Genomic DNA, 16,850 nt, shown 5'->3' on the forward strand with positions numbered 1-16,850 from the left:
AGACATTATCTTAATTATGTCAAGGTAAAGCTGAACCCACAAGAGGCCTGTGGTGGTATTTTTTGTTTTTTTGTTTTTTTTCCGTCCTGTAGAGCAGAGGAAATGCCAAGATAATGTTCACATTACTGGACCCATAGAGAAACCCACAATAGCCTGTGTACACCAAAATCAGGACTTGGATGAAACAGGGATTTAATAAACAATGGAACTATTCTATATGGTGCTGCCTGTATTTATGATATTTGACATTTTTTAAAAAGTTACAAAGGATTGGTTAATCAGAGAATATATCTTCTTGTATCTTTCTGACAGATATGAACCCAAATAGTTGCAAGACAGTACATCAAAGGCCAGTAAAATCAGAATGAAGTGCTATAATCAATTCTTAGCCTCTAGGCTAAGAGCACATGTAGGAATGAAATGTTGTTTAAAAAACACACACATAGAATTGGATGATAATGTTCATAAAATTGGATATTGGATGTCCCTAATATCTACTTGGATCTGTTTAGGAAGCAGAATTGGTTTTTAATTCCTTAAAGCTTTAGTAGTAGGAACTAGGTTTAGCTGTGAGCACAGAGTAAAGAAAGCACCAAAATAAGTTATTTATTACGTTTTTTATATGATATAAATTTATTTTTTTCTTTCAAGATATCTGGTAAAATTAACTTGGGGTTAGAATGGTGATTCATGGGGTGAGGATTCCATGCTCCTACTACCTTGTTGCCCCACTGTGTGTGATTTCTATTTTCCAAAGTCATTTCCTGGTCCAAGATGGCTGCTAGAGCTCTAGCCTTCTAGTGAACAGAAGGATGGAGATATGTAAAGAATAGCACATCTTTTCCGTTTAAGGACAATTCCCGAAAGTTGTACACAAGCTTCTACAAGAGAGACTGGGAAAGGCAATACCTTTTTTCCTAGTAGGTCAGTAGCCAGCTAAAATTAATGAGATTTTACTACTCTAGAACAGAGATCAGCAAACTATGGCCTATGGGCCAGCCACCTATTTTTATAAATAAAATTTTATTGAAGCACAGTTCTGCCAATTTTACCTATTGTCTATGGATACATGTTTTTTGTTTAAACACTCTGTATATTTTTAAATTTTAATCCCAGGGTAGTTAACAGACAGGTTATATTAGTTTCAGGTTTACAATATAGTGATTTAAAAATTCAGTATATTACTCAGTGCTCATCAAAATAAATGTACTCTTAGTGCCTTTCACCTTTTACCCATCCCCCCACTAACCTCCCTTCTGGTAACCATCAGTTTGTTCTCCATAGTTAAACTGTCTGTTCCTTGGTTTGGCTCTCTTTTTTCCTCCCATGCTCTTCTTTTGTTTCTTAAATTCCACATATGTGTGAAATCATATGGTATTTGTCTTTCTCTGACTGACTTATTTCACTTAGCATTATACTCTCCAGCTCCATCCATGTCATTGCAAAGGGCAAGATTTCATTCTTTTTAATGGCTGAATAATATTCTGTTGTATATGTGTGTGTGTGTGTGTGTGTGTCTCACATCTTCTTTTTCCATTCATTAATTGATGGACACTTGGGCTGCTTCCATATCTTGGCTATTGTAAATAATGCTGCAGTAAACATAGGGGTGCATGTATCCTTTTGAATTACTGTTCTTGTATTCTTTGGGTAAATACCCAGTAGTGCGATTGCTGGATCATAAGGTAGTTCTATTTTTAACTTTCTGAGGGACTGCCATACTGTTTTCCACAGTGGCTGCACCAGTTTGCATTCCCACCAAGGGTCTGCACGAGGGTTCCTTTTTCTCACACCCTCGCCAACACCTTGTTTCTTGTGTTGATTTTAGCTCTTCCGACAGGTGTGAGGTGATGTCCCACTGTAGTTTAATTTGCATTTCCCTGATGATGAGTGATGATCAGCACATTTTCATGTGTTTTTTGGCCATTTGTATATCTTCTTTGGAGAAATGTCTGCTCATGTGCTCTGCATTCTTTAATGGGATTATTTGTTTTTTGGGTGTTGAGTTTTATACATTCTTTCTATATTTTGTATGGATATATTTTTTAAAACAGCTTTATTGATGCATAATTCCCATACTATAAAATTAAGTCATTTGAAGTGTACAATTCATTGGTTTTCAGTATCTTCACAGAATCATTCATCTAGCTCCCAAATCAATTTAGAACATTTTCATTGCCATGAAAAGAAACCCACACCACTTAGCTGTTGTCCTTGAATTCCCCATTTCTGCCCCCCACCCAAGACCTAGGCAACTACTAATTACTTTCCGTTTCTATAGATTTACCTATTCTAGACTTTTGATATTAATGAAATCATACAATATGTGCTCCTTTGTGCCTAGCTTCTTTCACTTCACATAATGTTTTTAAGGTGGCATGTATTAGTACTTCATTCCTTTTTATGGCCAAATAATATTCCATTGTATGGATATGCCCATATTGTTTATCCATTCATCAGTTGATTGACATTTGAGTTGCTTTGAGAAAGCAATACTCCTTTATTCTTTTTAAGACACTGAAATAAAAACAAACCAGCAGGTAATCTATTCTAATACATCAACAGTTTTAAAACATTACCTTATGAATTTTGATAGGACTGACTGATTTGGGCAAAAATATTTTGTGAAAATATCAACAATCTAAATAAATGTGGTTAGGATTTAACCAAGGTTTATAAGAAATGATATAGTACTGCAGCTATTGGCAGTCCCTATTCAGAGTTACATATGACTCCCAAATTATCTGTGGAGGGCTTCTCAGCAATGCTTAAAGATGCTGTTGCTTATAGATTTTGTGAAGATAAAGACATGGGTGACCCAGAAGACAGAGTCAGTTACCCTACTGACAATGTAAAAGTTCTCACCATGTATGTCCAACACTGGAATCTTGCATCATTTACATTATTCTAAATATATTCTGTGGAGGCAAGAGAATTCAGAGCACCAGTTTGAATATCATATAGGTGGTTTTTTACAAACCATCTCCCTTACTACTCCCTCTTTCACCTAGGACAAACTTGCAGGTAAGTGCACAGGCTCTATGATGGTTCTAAGAAGTCTTCTATAAAGCTGAAAGGGGCAGCTTTCTCTAATGTTTAACCACCATCCCCAGCTTGAGACTCGGGGAGCAGAAGTATAGCAGTGAGATAGAGTGAAGCTGAGATACTTAGAGAAGCTAAGGTAAGAGACTGTGGAAAGAGATCTGAAAATTTTTACCTCTCTGTTTCTGGGAGTTTCTGGGAGACCCAGTATCATTTCTGTCCTGTCAGTGGTTATGTGTTCAACTTTTCCTTTCATTACAAAGGATATCAAACCTTAATATTTTTCTAATAAATCTATTTTTTCAGACAGTTTGTTTGAAACCAAAAGAAAGACTCAATGCATGCACGAATGTTGCAATAATTAACTAAGCGGGGGGGCGGGGTTCTCTTTCCACCTTAGAATTCCCATTACACTGAGTTAACTATTCTTAACAATTGGTTTAGTATCTTCCCAGATTATTTCTAGGTATTTTACACATATGAAATACCAACTTATATTTACTTTCATTTATATCTGACTGTTTTATTTAGCAGTGTTGTGGAATTCTTTCCATGTAAGATAGAGAAAATATCATCTTTTTAATAGGTATATAATATTTGGGGCGCCTGGGTGGCTCAGTCATTAAGTGTCTGCCTTCGTCTCAGGGCATGATCCCAGAGTTCTGGGATTGAGCCCCACATCAGGCTCCTCTGTTGGAAGCCTGCTTCTTCCTCTCCCACTCCCCCTGCTTGTGTTCCTTCTCTCGCTGGCTGTCTCTATCTCTGTCAAATAAATAAATAAAATCTTTTTAAAAAATAGGTATATAATATTCTATTGCATGGTGTGCCCCAGTTTATTCAAAGGATGTTCCCAATTTTGTAAGTATTACAAGACAAAGATATAAAATTATTTCATTCGTTTTGCAGATATTATTGTTCCCATACTATGTGCCAGGCACTTTTCTGGGCAAGGTAATTTCTGCAGTTTCTTTTTATGGGGAGGAGAAAAAATAAACAAGAAAACAAATACATGTGAACTAAATAATTCACCTAGCAGTAAGTTCTGTGAAGAAAATTAAACATGGATATTTGATAAAGAATGAAAAGTGTGGGTGTAGAACTTCTTTAGATGGGGGAATCTCAGCTGTTTCTACAGGGTGATATATGACCTAAATCCTGAGGGATACAAAGGAACCAGCCTTGTGAGATCATGGCAGTGGGAATACCAGGAGCATAGGTCCGAAGGCAATAACAACTTGGCAATTTACAGGAAAAGAAATGAGGCCATTGTATCAGTTACAGTTCTTAGTTACACGCAGTAGAAACAAGTGTAACAGTTTAAGGAGAAAAGGAATTCACTGAAAAATACTGGGCAACTCACAGACTCTCTGGGATGGCGAGAGAAGCTATCTCAGAGACTATCTGGTCAGATGAACTCCCAAAATCCCACCATAGAACTGGTCTAGTGGGGCCTTTGCTGCTGTGACTGCTGGTTGCAGACACTGTGTTAACCACTGCTGGCTCTGAAATTTAAACTTCCCTGCCACCAATACCCTATCCTTATTTGCAGTACCAGTGTTTAATTTAAAGCCTATAGAATTGACCCACTAATGTAGACCTTATGTATGTATCTTTGCACATTTGTACTGATATTTCTTTAACTAAATTCCTGGAAGTGTTGGGTTTAAACAGAACACATGTAATTTTTTAATTTTTTAAAAAATTTTTATTTTCATTTAATTTTTTTAAAATTTTTATTTTTTTCACTAAATCACATTCCCTAAGATGTGATAGTGATTTACACTCCCACAACACAGTATACAAGTATACCAATTTCCTTAAAGCTGCATCAATTCCATATTTTTGTTTTAGAATAGTTTTGTAAAGGTGGATACGCCTGGGCTTGACTCTGGCTCCGTGACTTAGTAATTGTGTGTCATTGGGCAAATTAGTCCACTCCCTGGGTTTCATTTACCTTGTATATATTGTGTGGAAGCGATAACCCTGTTGCTGAGACTGCTAGTTGTCTCCTAATATCCATTCTTCCCTTTTTCTATATTCATAAGACCCCAATTTTTAGTTAGATCCATGGCTGTCCAGAAAGAGTACTAAGTTACTAGCTTCTCTTAGTCGTAGTCGGCATCAAACGCTATGGAATGGGTGTTGCCTGTCAAGACAATACTAGAGATAGTAGTGAGGCACATTTTTTTTTTTTAATTAGGATCCACACCCAGCACAGAGCCCAATGCAGGGCTTGCATTCACGACCTTGAGATCCAGACGTGATCTGAAATCAAGAGTCAGACACTTAACCGACTGAGCCACCCAGGCGCCCCAAATAGTGAGGCCCTTTTTAAAGAAATGCTACGTCACAAGCATTCTTTATGGTATAGAGAATAACACTGTGTAGAAAAATTCAGATATTTATACTTCTGAGTTAAGGGGATTGAAAATAGACTCTGAATGTGAAGAAAAAATTTAAATATCTTAAATGATTTATTTTGCTTACATATCCCTTTTTATATATGGACAGAAGTAATATCTAATTCGGTTCATGTCTAAATTAATAAAAAAGTTATATTTCAATAAATACACAATAACAATTCTATATGATAAGAAAGTATAGTCACAATTTAATTGGAAGTGTTTTTTTTGTATTCTTACATTCATTTAAAATATAAACAATAATGGTCTCAAATCTTCATTCTTACTATCTTCTATAGTAACAGAACTCTCAAATATAGTAGGGCACAAGACTGCCTAAAATAAAGATTCAGCTTCCCTTGCAGTTAGATCATGTAACTTAGTTCTGGCCAATGACACATGAGCATAAGAGATGTGTGCAGATCTCAAGTCATGCCTTTAAAAGGAAAAGTAGTGCCCTATCCTTCTCCCTCTCCCATCCTTACTGATTAGAATTAAGGTATAGTGATGAGTCATGTTAGGCCATAAACCAAGGGTAGCAAACTCAAAATGACTGAGCAATGAGACAGAAGGAGTTTAGTTCCCTAACACTGTAAGTCACCATACCAATCCTAGGTTGCTTAAATCTAGGTTGTTCCATAAGGGGAAAATAAATTCCTGTCAAGTATAGGCTGCTGTATCCTGGGTCTCTAACAGAATCTGAACTTATACCCTAATGAATACAATTCACTTCTTGAATTGTGGTGAATATTATTAAACTAGATGACGTATATAAAATATTTAGCAGAGGCATGTAATAAATGTGTGCTAGAGTAACTTGCCCTAAAGTCTCAAAACAAGCCATGGCAGCTTTTAAAATTTAGTTAAATTTCTGTTTTTCCTTTGTACATTTAAAAAACACGAGCTGAGCATTTACTATGTGCCAACTACTGTGTTTGACCCTGGGTACAGAATGGGGAACAGATACAGTATGGAGTAATAAAATACAGTGAAAAGCCAGGTGCTACAGTACGGGTGTTTACTCTCCAGGAGCAGGTCTTGAGATGAAGGAAATGTCTGATGTTACTGGTTAAGAGTGAGGAGCAAACAGACATAGGGAGCTCAGACACCAAAACTGGCAGCCCATCTTCACCCCACGGCCCTTTGTATAACACAGACAATAACCCTGAGCAACTTGCTTTCATCTCTCCTACCAAGAAGGCTACACTGAAAACTAGCAGGAAATCATAACCACAAGGATAAGTTCATACTAAATTATCACTAGCTACTTAAGGACTGTAAACTCTGAAAGAAAAACCAAATAGGAAAACTTACACTCAGTGAAACAACTAATAGCTAATAAAGTAAAATTAATATTTTCAGATAAGAGGGCATTGGATATATAAAGCAAGAACAAATGACTTTTCAAAAAATACTTAAAGATTTTTAGAAATGAAAAATATAATTGCTGAGAATAAAAGCTTGGTACATGGGCTGAACAGTAGAGTAGACACAGCTGAAGATTGGTGTAGTGAGCTGGTCCATTGGGCAGCAGGAGGGAATGATAATAAGATAAGAAGAAGAGCTTACTATATATAGTGCTTACTGTCTTCAAAGCATTGTTCCAAGCTATTTACAGATCTAAAACAACTCATATAATTCTCATAACAAGCCTGTCAGGAACGCAGTAGGATTATTCCCATCGTACTGATGAGAAACATATGGCACAGAAAGGATTATAACTCACCCAGTGTCACACATCTAATAATTAGGAGAGCCAGGCTTTGAACCCAGGGGCTGGTTCCAGAGTCTTTTAAGTACTAGGCTATACTGAGATGATGGAATGTTTAAATGAAATATTGAGACACATAAAGGATCAGTCCAAAAGCATTAACATCCATGAATTCCGGGAGGAGAGAATACAGGGACTAGAGGGGAAAAAATAGATGAAAGACACAGATCCTTAAATCGAAAGCATCCTTCCTAGTAGAATAAATGAGAGACTTGAACATTGTATGGTGAAGCTTGAACAAATTGTAGTGAAATTTTAGAGACTCAAGAGTGAAAAAACAATCCTGAGAGAGTAGATCTTAACTGTGCTTGCAGGAAAAAAAAAAAGGTAACTATTATTTGGGATGATAGAGTTGTTAATCAGCTTCTTTGTAGTAAACAATTCACAATGTATACATATATAAAAACCATCATGTTGTACACTGTATACAATTTGATTTGTCAATTATACCTCAGTAAATCTTGGAAAAGAAAAAGTTATCAGAGATAACCTACAAAAGGGATGAGAATCATTGAAGTCAGATTTTCATCAGCAATACTGAAATCAAGAAAAAAAAAAGAATATCTTGAAAATGTTAAGAAAAAGAATTTTGAACCCAGAATTCTATAGTTACCCAAAGCTTCTTCCAAATTCATTGGTTAAAAAAGAATATTTTAAGACATCTCAACAACTCAAAAATTGATCACCCACAGATCCTCTCTGAGCAAACTGCCAAAGGAGCACTTCTACAAAGAGAAGGCAGTGAAATACAAGAAAAGAGGTGGACATATAATTGGTAAAATTTATTGTTAAGCAAATATTATTTGTAAAATGCTTCTCAGTAGTACTCGGCATATATACTCTAAATGATATGGATGTCACATTGTATTTTCCAAAAATGGGCGTAGGAATGCTTTCAGTTCCACATGCTTTTCCAGAAACTTGTCACTCTTCATCCAGAGGTGTAATTTACTTCCCCTCCCTTTGAAGGTGGGCAGGCTTGTGACTGCTCTGACCAATAGAGTGCACAGAAATAATGCTCTGTGACTTCTGAGAGTAGGTCATAAGGATAGAGCATTATCCTTGCTCTCTCTTTTTGGGAAGTTTGCTTTGGCAAAACCAGCCACCATGCAGCGAGGAAGCCCAAACTAGTTTACAGAGAGAGGTTGTATGGAGAAGCCAATATGCAAAGGCAGGTCAGTGCACCTCCCAGCCAGCATACGCCACCAGACTTCTAAATAAATTAACCATGAGATGATTCTAGTGCCCAGCCTTTGAGTCTTCCAACTGAGACATGAGACATTATAGAGCAGAGGCAAACCATCCCCTCTGTGTCCTGTCTGAATTTCTGAACCACAAAAATCATAAACATAAAAATGTGTTGTTTTATAACATTATGTTCTGGGGTAAGTTTTTCACAGTCATAGCAACTGAAATAGCCAGTGTGGTAGGTACTCTATAAGTAAAAGCATGATATGTTTTTTGTCATTTTGGGAGAATGAAATAAATATTGATGAGCTCTAGGCATGATAGAAAAAGGAATAAGCTTAATAAAGTGTCTGATAATTAAGGATAGTTATTAAGTGAAAAGAGGCAGATTTAATTTTTTAAAATCAGCTTTATTCTGTTTATAAGGACATCTGAAAAAACAACCATAATGAAAGATTAAATGTGAAGAAATAATAACAAATATACCAGAGACCTAGTCTAGCAAAAGATAGTATCAGACAAAATATAGTTTAATGTGAAATTATTAACAAGAGAAATAATTTCTTAATGATACATGTAATAATCCATCATCAAAATCATGACCTTTGCTTTGTCCAGCCTTCTAACTCCACATGCATGTAGAAAAACTGATGTAATTAAGGGGCAGAATAGGCAATTTCAAACCACGGATAGATTTAACATACTCTGTTTCAGAAACTGATTGCTCAGCCAGAAAAAAAAAAAGGTTATAAAAATGCTGATCTAAATTTGTATGTAAATTTAAATAAATATATGTAATACTTTGAATCCAACATAGAAAATATATTCTTTTCAAGCATGTACAAAATATTTACAAAAATTATATATTGAGACACAACAGAATCTTCAACAAACAATTTAAAAACTAATAATATGGAAACAATGTTCTCTGACCAACATGAAGTGAAATTAGAAATCAATGCAAAAAGATAGTTTAAAAATTAATTTGGAAAACAAAATCCTCACTTCTAAACAACCCAGGGTCCAAATAAGAAATCAGAATGGAAATGAAATCACTACTTATAAATAAACAGTGAGATGCAGCTAGTTAAAGAGGAGCTTAGAGGGAAATTTATGGTCTTTACATATTAGAACACAAGAAATAAATACAGTGAACACTTAATTCACAAAGCTAAAAATAATACAGAGTAAACCCAGATAATATAGAAGAAAATAATAAACATGAAAGTGGGATTTAATTATTTAACAAGACAAGAGAAAAAATAATACCATCAGAAGGTTTCTGAAATATAATAAATAGATCCATATGAAAATGTAGAGAAAGAGAGGAGGGGCAAAGATAAAGGATCAAATGAAAAAAAAACATAGCTATAATGGAGCTAAAAGTCCTAGAAGAATAAATTGAATGGCTATATTCCATAAATTTATAAAAGCTACATGAAATATATTATTTTCTAGAAAAATATAAATCAAACAAGCTTAAAAAATCTGGTCAAATAATCACTCAAGAGTCATAATCAGTATTCAAATTTCTTCTCTCTGCAATAAAGATGAAATTTCTAGGTAGGTTTAAAGTAATTCTAATAAACTTTCAAGGAACAACTAATCACTGTCTTATACAAACTGTTGAAAACATTACTTTTAAAAAAAGAGGAAACTATTCAGTATTCACGAAGCCATACAAAGTCAATGAAAAAGATTATAGCCAAATCTCACTTTTAAGCATGGGTATAAATATACTATATCAACAAATTGAATCAAACAGCATACTAAAAAATATACCCAGACCACATTTACATCAGACATTCAACAATGGTTCAACAACTAAAAATTCTATCAATGTAACTCACCATATTAACCAATCAAATTAAAAATACGACCATTTAAATAGTCAATGAATGAGGGAAACTGATGATATTAAAAATCTACTCATGATTTAAAAAGAATAACCATTTAGCAAAGTAGTATAAAGAGGTAACTCCGTAATGTTGGAACTGATACCAGTGCAAACCGCCCCCAAATATTAATGATTACATTTAGAAGTATTTGCATCAAAGTTAAGACATGATATGGATGGCTTTTGTTGTTGTTGTAGTTGTTGCTGTTGCTGTTGTTTTACCACCACTACTACTCAAGATTCTACTGGAGACCTTAATCATTTTCATATTGCCTTCACATGCATTTAAATTCTTCCCGGTCTTTCTGGCTTGATAGCTAATTTCTTTTTATTGCTGAATAACATTCTACTGCATGAATGCATTATGGTTTGTTCATCAGCTTACTCACCTTTTGAAAGCATCTTGGTTGTTTCCAGTTTTCAGCAATTATAAATAAGGCACTATAAACGTTCAAGTGTAGATTTTGTGTGAATATAACTCTTCAATTTACTTGGGCAAATACCTAGGAGGGCAATTCCTGGATCATATTATAGGACTATGTTTAGCTTTGTAAAGAACTGCCAAATGGTATTGTTTGGTGCTATTTGCATTCCCATCAACAATAAATGAGAGTTCCTGTTGTTCCACATCCTCCCCAGTATTTGGTGTTGTCAATGTTTTGGATTTGAGCCATTCTAATAAGCATGTAGTGGTATCTTATTATTGTTTTAATTTGCATTTCCCTAATGACATATAATGTTGAAAATTTTCTGTGCTTACTTGCCATCTGTATATCTGCTCTTGTGAGATATTTGTTCAGACTTTAGCTCATTTTTTTATTTGAATTGTTTTCTTCTTGTTCGACTTTAAGACTTCTTTGTATATTTGAGAAAAAGTCTCTTATCAGACTTTTACAAAATTTTTTTGGCAAATACTTTGCAAATATTTTCTCACAGACTGTGGATGTTTTTTTTCCATTCTTTTTACAGTGTATTTCACAGAGTAGAAGTTTTAAATTTTAATGAAGTCCAACTTATCAATTTTTTCTTTCACAGATCGTGCTTTTGGTGTTGTATCTAAAAGTCATTGTTGAACCCAGTGTCAACTGGATTTTCTCCTGGTCATCTTCTAGAGTTTTCGTACTTTCACATTTTATATTTAGATCTATTATGCATTTTTAGTTGTAAGTTGTGAAAGGCGTAAGCATCCTTGAGGCTAAAGAGCTGCACAGAGGGGTGCCTAGGTGGCTCAGTTGGTTAAACAGCTGCTTTCAGCTCGGGTAGTGATCTCAGGATCCTGGGATCAAGCCCCATATCGGGCTCGCTACTCAGTGGGGAGTCTGTGTCTCCCTCCCCCTCTGCTGCTCTCTCGCTTGCATTCCTTCTCTCTCAAATAAAAGAATAAAATCTTTAAAAAAAAAAAGAGGGAGAGAGCTGAACAGAGACTCAGAAGCTGCAGAGTACTAGGGAGACAGGATGGAGTTAGAGACTGGCAAATGTGGAGAAACTATCTAAATACGATGAACTTTTAGAAGAAACCACAGGAAAGCCATATCCAAGGAGTAAGGACAAAAAAGCAAATCATCTTTAACAAAGCCTAAACCAACCCTAGACAGTATTAAGATGATCTACTTGCACTGTATCTATCTGCCAGAAGAAAACTTAACTGTCTTAAGAAAGAGATAGGGTCATTCAAAACATTTACATTTTTAATACACAATGTCTGGCATCCAGTAAAAATTATGAGGCATGTTATAAAAGGGTCCACATAACCAAAAAACAAATTAAAAACAGATAGCAGAAATATCCCCACAGATGAATCATTTATTGGAGTTATTAGACAGAGAGCTTAAAATAACAATAATTAATATAGCCAAGAAAATGGTGAAAAATATTGAGAATGTCAACTGACACTTAAAGCCTGTTAAAAAGATCAATTGGTGATCTGGGACTGAAATTATAACTAAAATTAAGAAATAAATTAATGGAATTAATAAGAGATTGAATACATCAAAACAGGTTAACTAGAAGACATGTAAGTAGAAAATATCAAGATTAAAGTACAAAGAGAAAAGAATGAAAAATACAGAACAAGGATAAGAATACATACAACATGGTGAAGGGTTCTAACTTGGGTATAAATCTCAGAAGAGGAGAGAATAGAATAGTAGCAATATTTCAGAACATATTGGCTGAGATTTTTCCAAAATTGGTATAAGGTATTAAATCACAGATTTGAGAAGCTCCAAGAATCCTAGGTAGAATAATTACAAAGAATATAATACCCGGCATCATCAGAGTGAAAGACCCCTGCCACCCCCCAGAAAGAATCCTAAAAGAAATCTGAGAAAAATAAGATGTTATTTTCAAAGGAGCAGCAAATGACTTTTCAATGGAATCAATGGAAGTCAGCAGGAAATAGATTGGAACCTTTAAGTTGTTGAAAGGAACTATCTATAAAGCTAGAATTCTATAACCAGCAAAAATATCCTTCAAAAGTAAAGCAAAGTAACAAAATTAAACCAAAATAAAGACTTTTTCAGCCTTTCTCCCCCAAAGCTGAGAGAATGTATTGCAGGCAGACTTTCACCAAAAGAAAGACTGAAGGGAGTTCTTTAGAGAAAAGAAAAATGACCCCTTAGTAGACATGAGTAAGCTACGTTGGGTGCACATCTTCCAGACTTCATTAAACTTCCAGATAACTATATTCCTGGCTGACATCTTGTGTTTAACTTCAGGAGAGACCCTGAGTTAAAACCATCAAGCTAGGCCACTTCCAGATTTCTCACTCACATGAACTATATGAGATCATAAATGTTGATTGAATTATGCACTAAATTTGGGGTAATTCGCTGTGCAGAAACAAACAACAAATACAGATTGCTGAGGCCCGGAAGTGGAGTTTTACTGTAATGAAAACATAAAATATAGAGTGGCTTTGGAGCTAGGCAGTCAGTGGTACCTGGGTTAGGGAAAGCAGGAAGAGCCTTTATGTGTCTGTTAATAGAAGCCTGATGGCCTTCACAGAGACAGTAGATGAGGACTTAACTAAAAGTGACCTGAAGTCTACTGAATTTTGAAAAAAGTGGATCTTAGTTGTGAGAAACAAAATTTAGCAAACAATTGCCTGTAGTAACATGGAAGTTAGAAAACATATCAGATAAGCTGGGTGATCTAGCTAAGGAGAAATTTCAGGCCAAGTATTGAGAGTGCCTTATTTCTTCTTTTTTCTTATAGTAAAATATAAAAGGGGAGACATAAGCCAAAAATAAACTGTTTTAAAAAGTGGGTGAAGAGAGTCAGAAATCATTGAATTAAAAATTCCCAGCCTCTCTAAATGACACATAATGGTAAAATTAAGAAATCTCTTCCAAGCAAAGTTCAAACTCAAGGCACTTTCAGGAAACATGATCTAATAATGAAGTTAAAACTATTACTGTAAGGGGTGCCTGGGTGGCTCGGTAGGTTAAGTGTCTGACTTTGGCTCAGGTCATGGTCTCGGGGTCCTGGGATCGAGTCCCGCTTGGCAGGGAGTCTGCTTGTCCCTCTCCCTCTGCCCCTCCCCCTGCTCATGCTCTCTATTGGTCTTTCTCTCAAATAAATAAATAAATAAATGAAATCTTTTTAAAAAAATTATTACTGTAAAATCCTTTTGAAGGTCTCAGAATGATCCAAGGTGATGTCTTAGTAACATTCAGCCAGAGAATAGGGATTAAATGAAGTTTAAGTGTGTTTCTCCTCAGCAGTATCAGCTGAAGCCCAAGGTAAAGAAGGGTTTACCTCAAAGATATTTGTGGTGTGTCCTTTCTCTCATGGAGTGAACTCCAATAGCATCCACAGCATCTCCACAAAGTTATAAAGATATTTGTATTGGGAGAAACACCACTAATTTGGACTTAAAGAATCAGAGACAGTAACAAGGAAAAGAGGCTTTGGATTCTGAACCTTCTACAAGTGGGAAGCAAGCTGAGAAAATCATGCAACTGAAAACAGTGGAATGTTTTATAAAAAAGAAAGGATAACTCAAGTAGAAGAGGCAAGATCCCAGAGGAAGGAGCCATGAAATACAAGAATCATTTCTTTGTAGGAGTAAAAATGAGTTCTAATCACAGAACTTCGAAACTTTGCCCAGATTTCAGAATTGCTGTGAATCGTGTGTTGTGCCCATTTTCTCCTTTCTGAACAAGAGCATTTATAGCATTGAGCCTCTGCTGTACCAACCATTCTATGGCATGGAAGGGGCAAATAATTTGTCTCTTTGGTTCACATAGCTTCAGATTAAAAGGAACTGTACTCAAAGGGATTTTATTAAGGACCTACACTCAAGGAGACTCATGCACACCTGAACCTGATCTAGGTATAGAATTTTGGACTTTGAACTCATGCTGTAATGGATGAATCTTTTGAGGATGAGTGTGTGTTGCATATGAGAGGGAGAGAGTAGAATGTTGTAGCCAGCCACCAAGATGGCCTCCAGTGATTCTTGTCTCTTAGTATTAACACACTTGTGTAGTACCCTTCCCCATTGAATATAGTTGAATATATAACCAATAGGATATCATAGGAATGAGGAAGTGTGACTTCTGAGACTGTGTCATGAAACGCAATGTGCCCTCCAACTTGTGTTCTCTTGGATCACTTGCTTTAGTGGAAGTCAGCTGCCATGCCAGGAAGGGCACTAAACTAGCCCTATGGACAGGTCCATGTGACATTGCATTGAGATTGCCTGATAATAATCAGCATTATTTAGTCACCAAACATCTGAGAAAGATACCCTGGGAATAGACCCTTATCCCTAGTCAAGCCTTCAAATGACTGTAGTACTGGCATCCTGACTGCTCTCTCATGTGAGACTCTATGCCAGGAACATCTAGCTTAACTGTTCCCAGATCCCTCACCTACACAAACTGTAGGAGATAATAAATGTGTCTTGGTTTCGTCTGCTAAGCTTTGGGTAATTTCTTGCATTTATAAATAGCTAAAACATGAAAAATTTCCAAAAGTGAGGGTTTTTTTCATAATAAAAAAAAAACCTCCACAGGATAAATATAAGAAAATCATACTAAACACATAAGAACCAAGCTGCTGAAGTCCAAGACAAAGAGAAAGATTTTTCAAGCAAAATTATCTTCTTACAAAGATTTTAAGACATGTTATCATCAATGGAACAAAAATTGGATAGATACTATGACTTTTCAACAGCACAATGGTGGCCAGAAACCACGTAAAGATAATTTCAACATAGTGCAGGAAAATAATGGCCAACCTAGGATTCCATACCAAGCAAAAAGAAGATGAAATAAATATATTTTCAAGATAAAAAAAAAACATAAAAGAATTTTGTCACCAGCAAATCCACTTAACAGACATAATAAAGGGTATTTCTTTTAGGCAAAAGGAAGAGGATCCCAGATAGAAGCTTGGAGTTGCAGGACGTTAGAAAGCAAGAAATTTGAATCAATTATAAAATATATTATTTTAACGTATAAGGAGAATTAAAATATATGGACAAAAATAGCACATAAGTCAGGAGAGATGGGATTGAATTGAGATAAAATGTTCTCTATTCATTGTCTAAGAAAAGGGTAAAGTCCTAATATACAGTAGACATTAATAAGTCAAGGTGAATAAAATAAGCTATAAGTAAAGCACTTAAATAAGGATAAAAAATAAACAAATGCCAAGATGAACAAAGAGAAAAAAATCAATTCAGAAGAAGAAAAGAAAAAGAGAAAAGGGAATATAGAAAAGGGGACAAACACAAAACAAAAACGTGGTAGATTTAAATTCGCAAAGGACTGTGAGAATCCACAAGAATTTCTAAGAATAAGGGAAAGGTGGAAAGAATTTCTCACGATAGATCAAGACTTATATAAAGTTACGATAATTAAAACAAGGTTTGGGGGTGCCTGCGTGGCTCAGCTGGTTAATTGTCTAACTCAATCTCAGCTCAGGTCTCGATCTCAGGGTTGTGAGTTCAAGCCCTACATTGGGCTCCACAATGGGCATGGAGCCAACTTAAAAAAAAAGAAAGGACGGCGTTCTATTGATGTAACTATAGAGAAATAGACCAATTGGCTAGAAGGTAGTCTGAAAATAGACTACATTCATGTGGACACTTGATTTATGAAAAAAAATAGTTCTATACAACAGTAATGAAAGGTCTGTCTTTTCAATAAATAATGTTGGGCAAATTGGATATCTCAATGGCAAACAAATGAAACAACTTCTGCTTCTAAATGTGAAAAGTAAGTACCTACTTCTAGAAGGTAATATATGAAAAACATTTCTTTCTTGGGATAGGAACACAATTCTTTTGTTAAAAAATTGAGATACAATTGACATTTAACATGTTAGTTTCCGGTGTACAATATAATGATTTGATGTATGTATATATTGTGAAATGATGACCACAATAAGTCTAATTAACATTTATTACTACACATAGTTACAAATTGTTTTCTTTTAATGAAAACTTGAGATCTACTTAAGCGTCTACTTAGAAACTTTCAAATATACAGTATAGTATTATTAACTACAGTCACCGTGCTGTATATTACATCCCCAGGGC

The sequence above is a fragment of the Ailuropoda melanoleuca genome, chromosome 6, assembly GCF_002007445.2.
Source record: "Ailuropoda melanoleuca isolate Jingjing chromosome 6, ASM200744v2, whole genome shotgun sequence".
Classification (NCBI taxonomy): domain Eukaryota; kingdom Metazoa; phylum Chordata; class Mammalia; order Carnivora; family Ursidae; genus Ailuropoda; species Ailuropoda melanoleuca.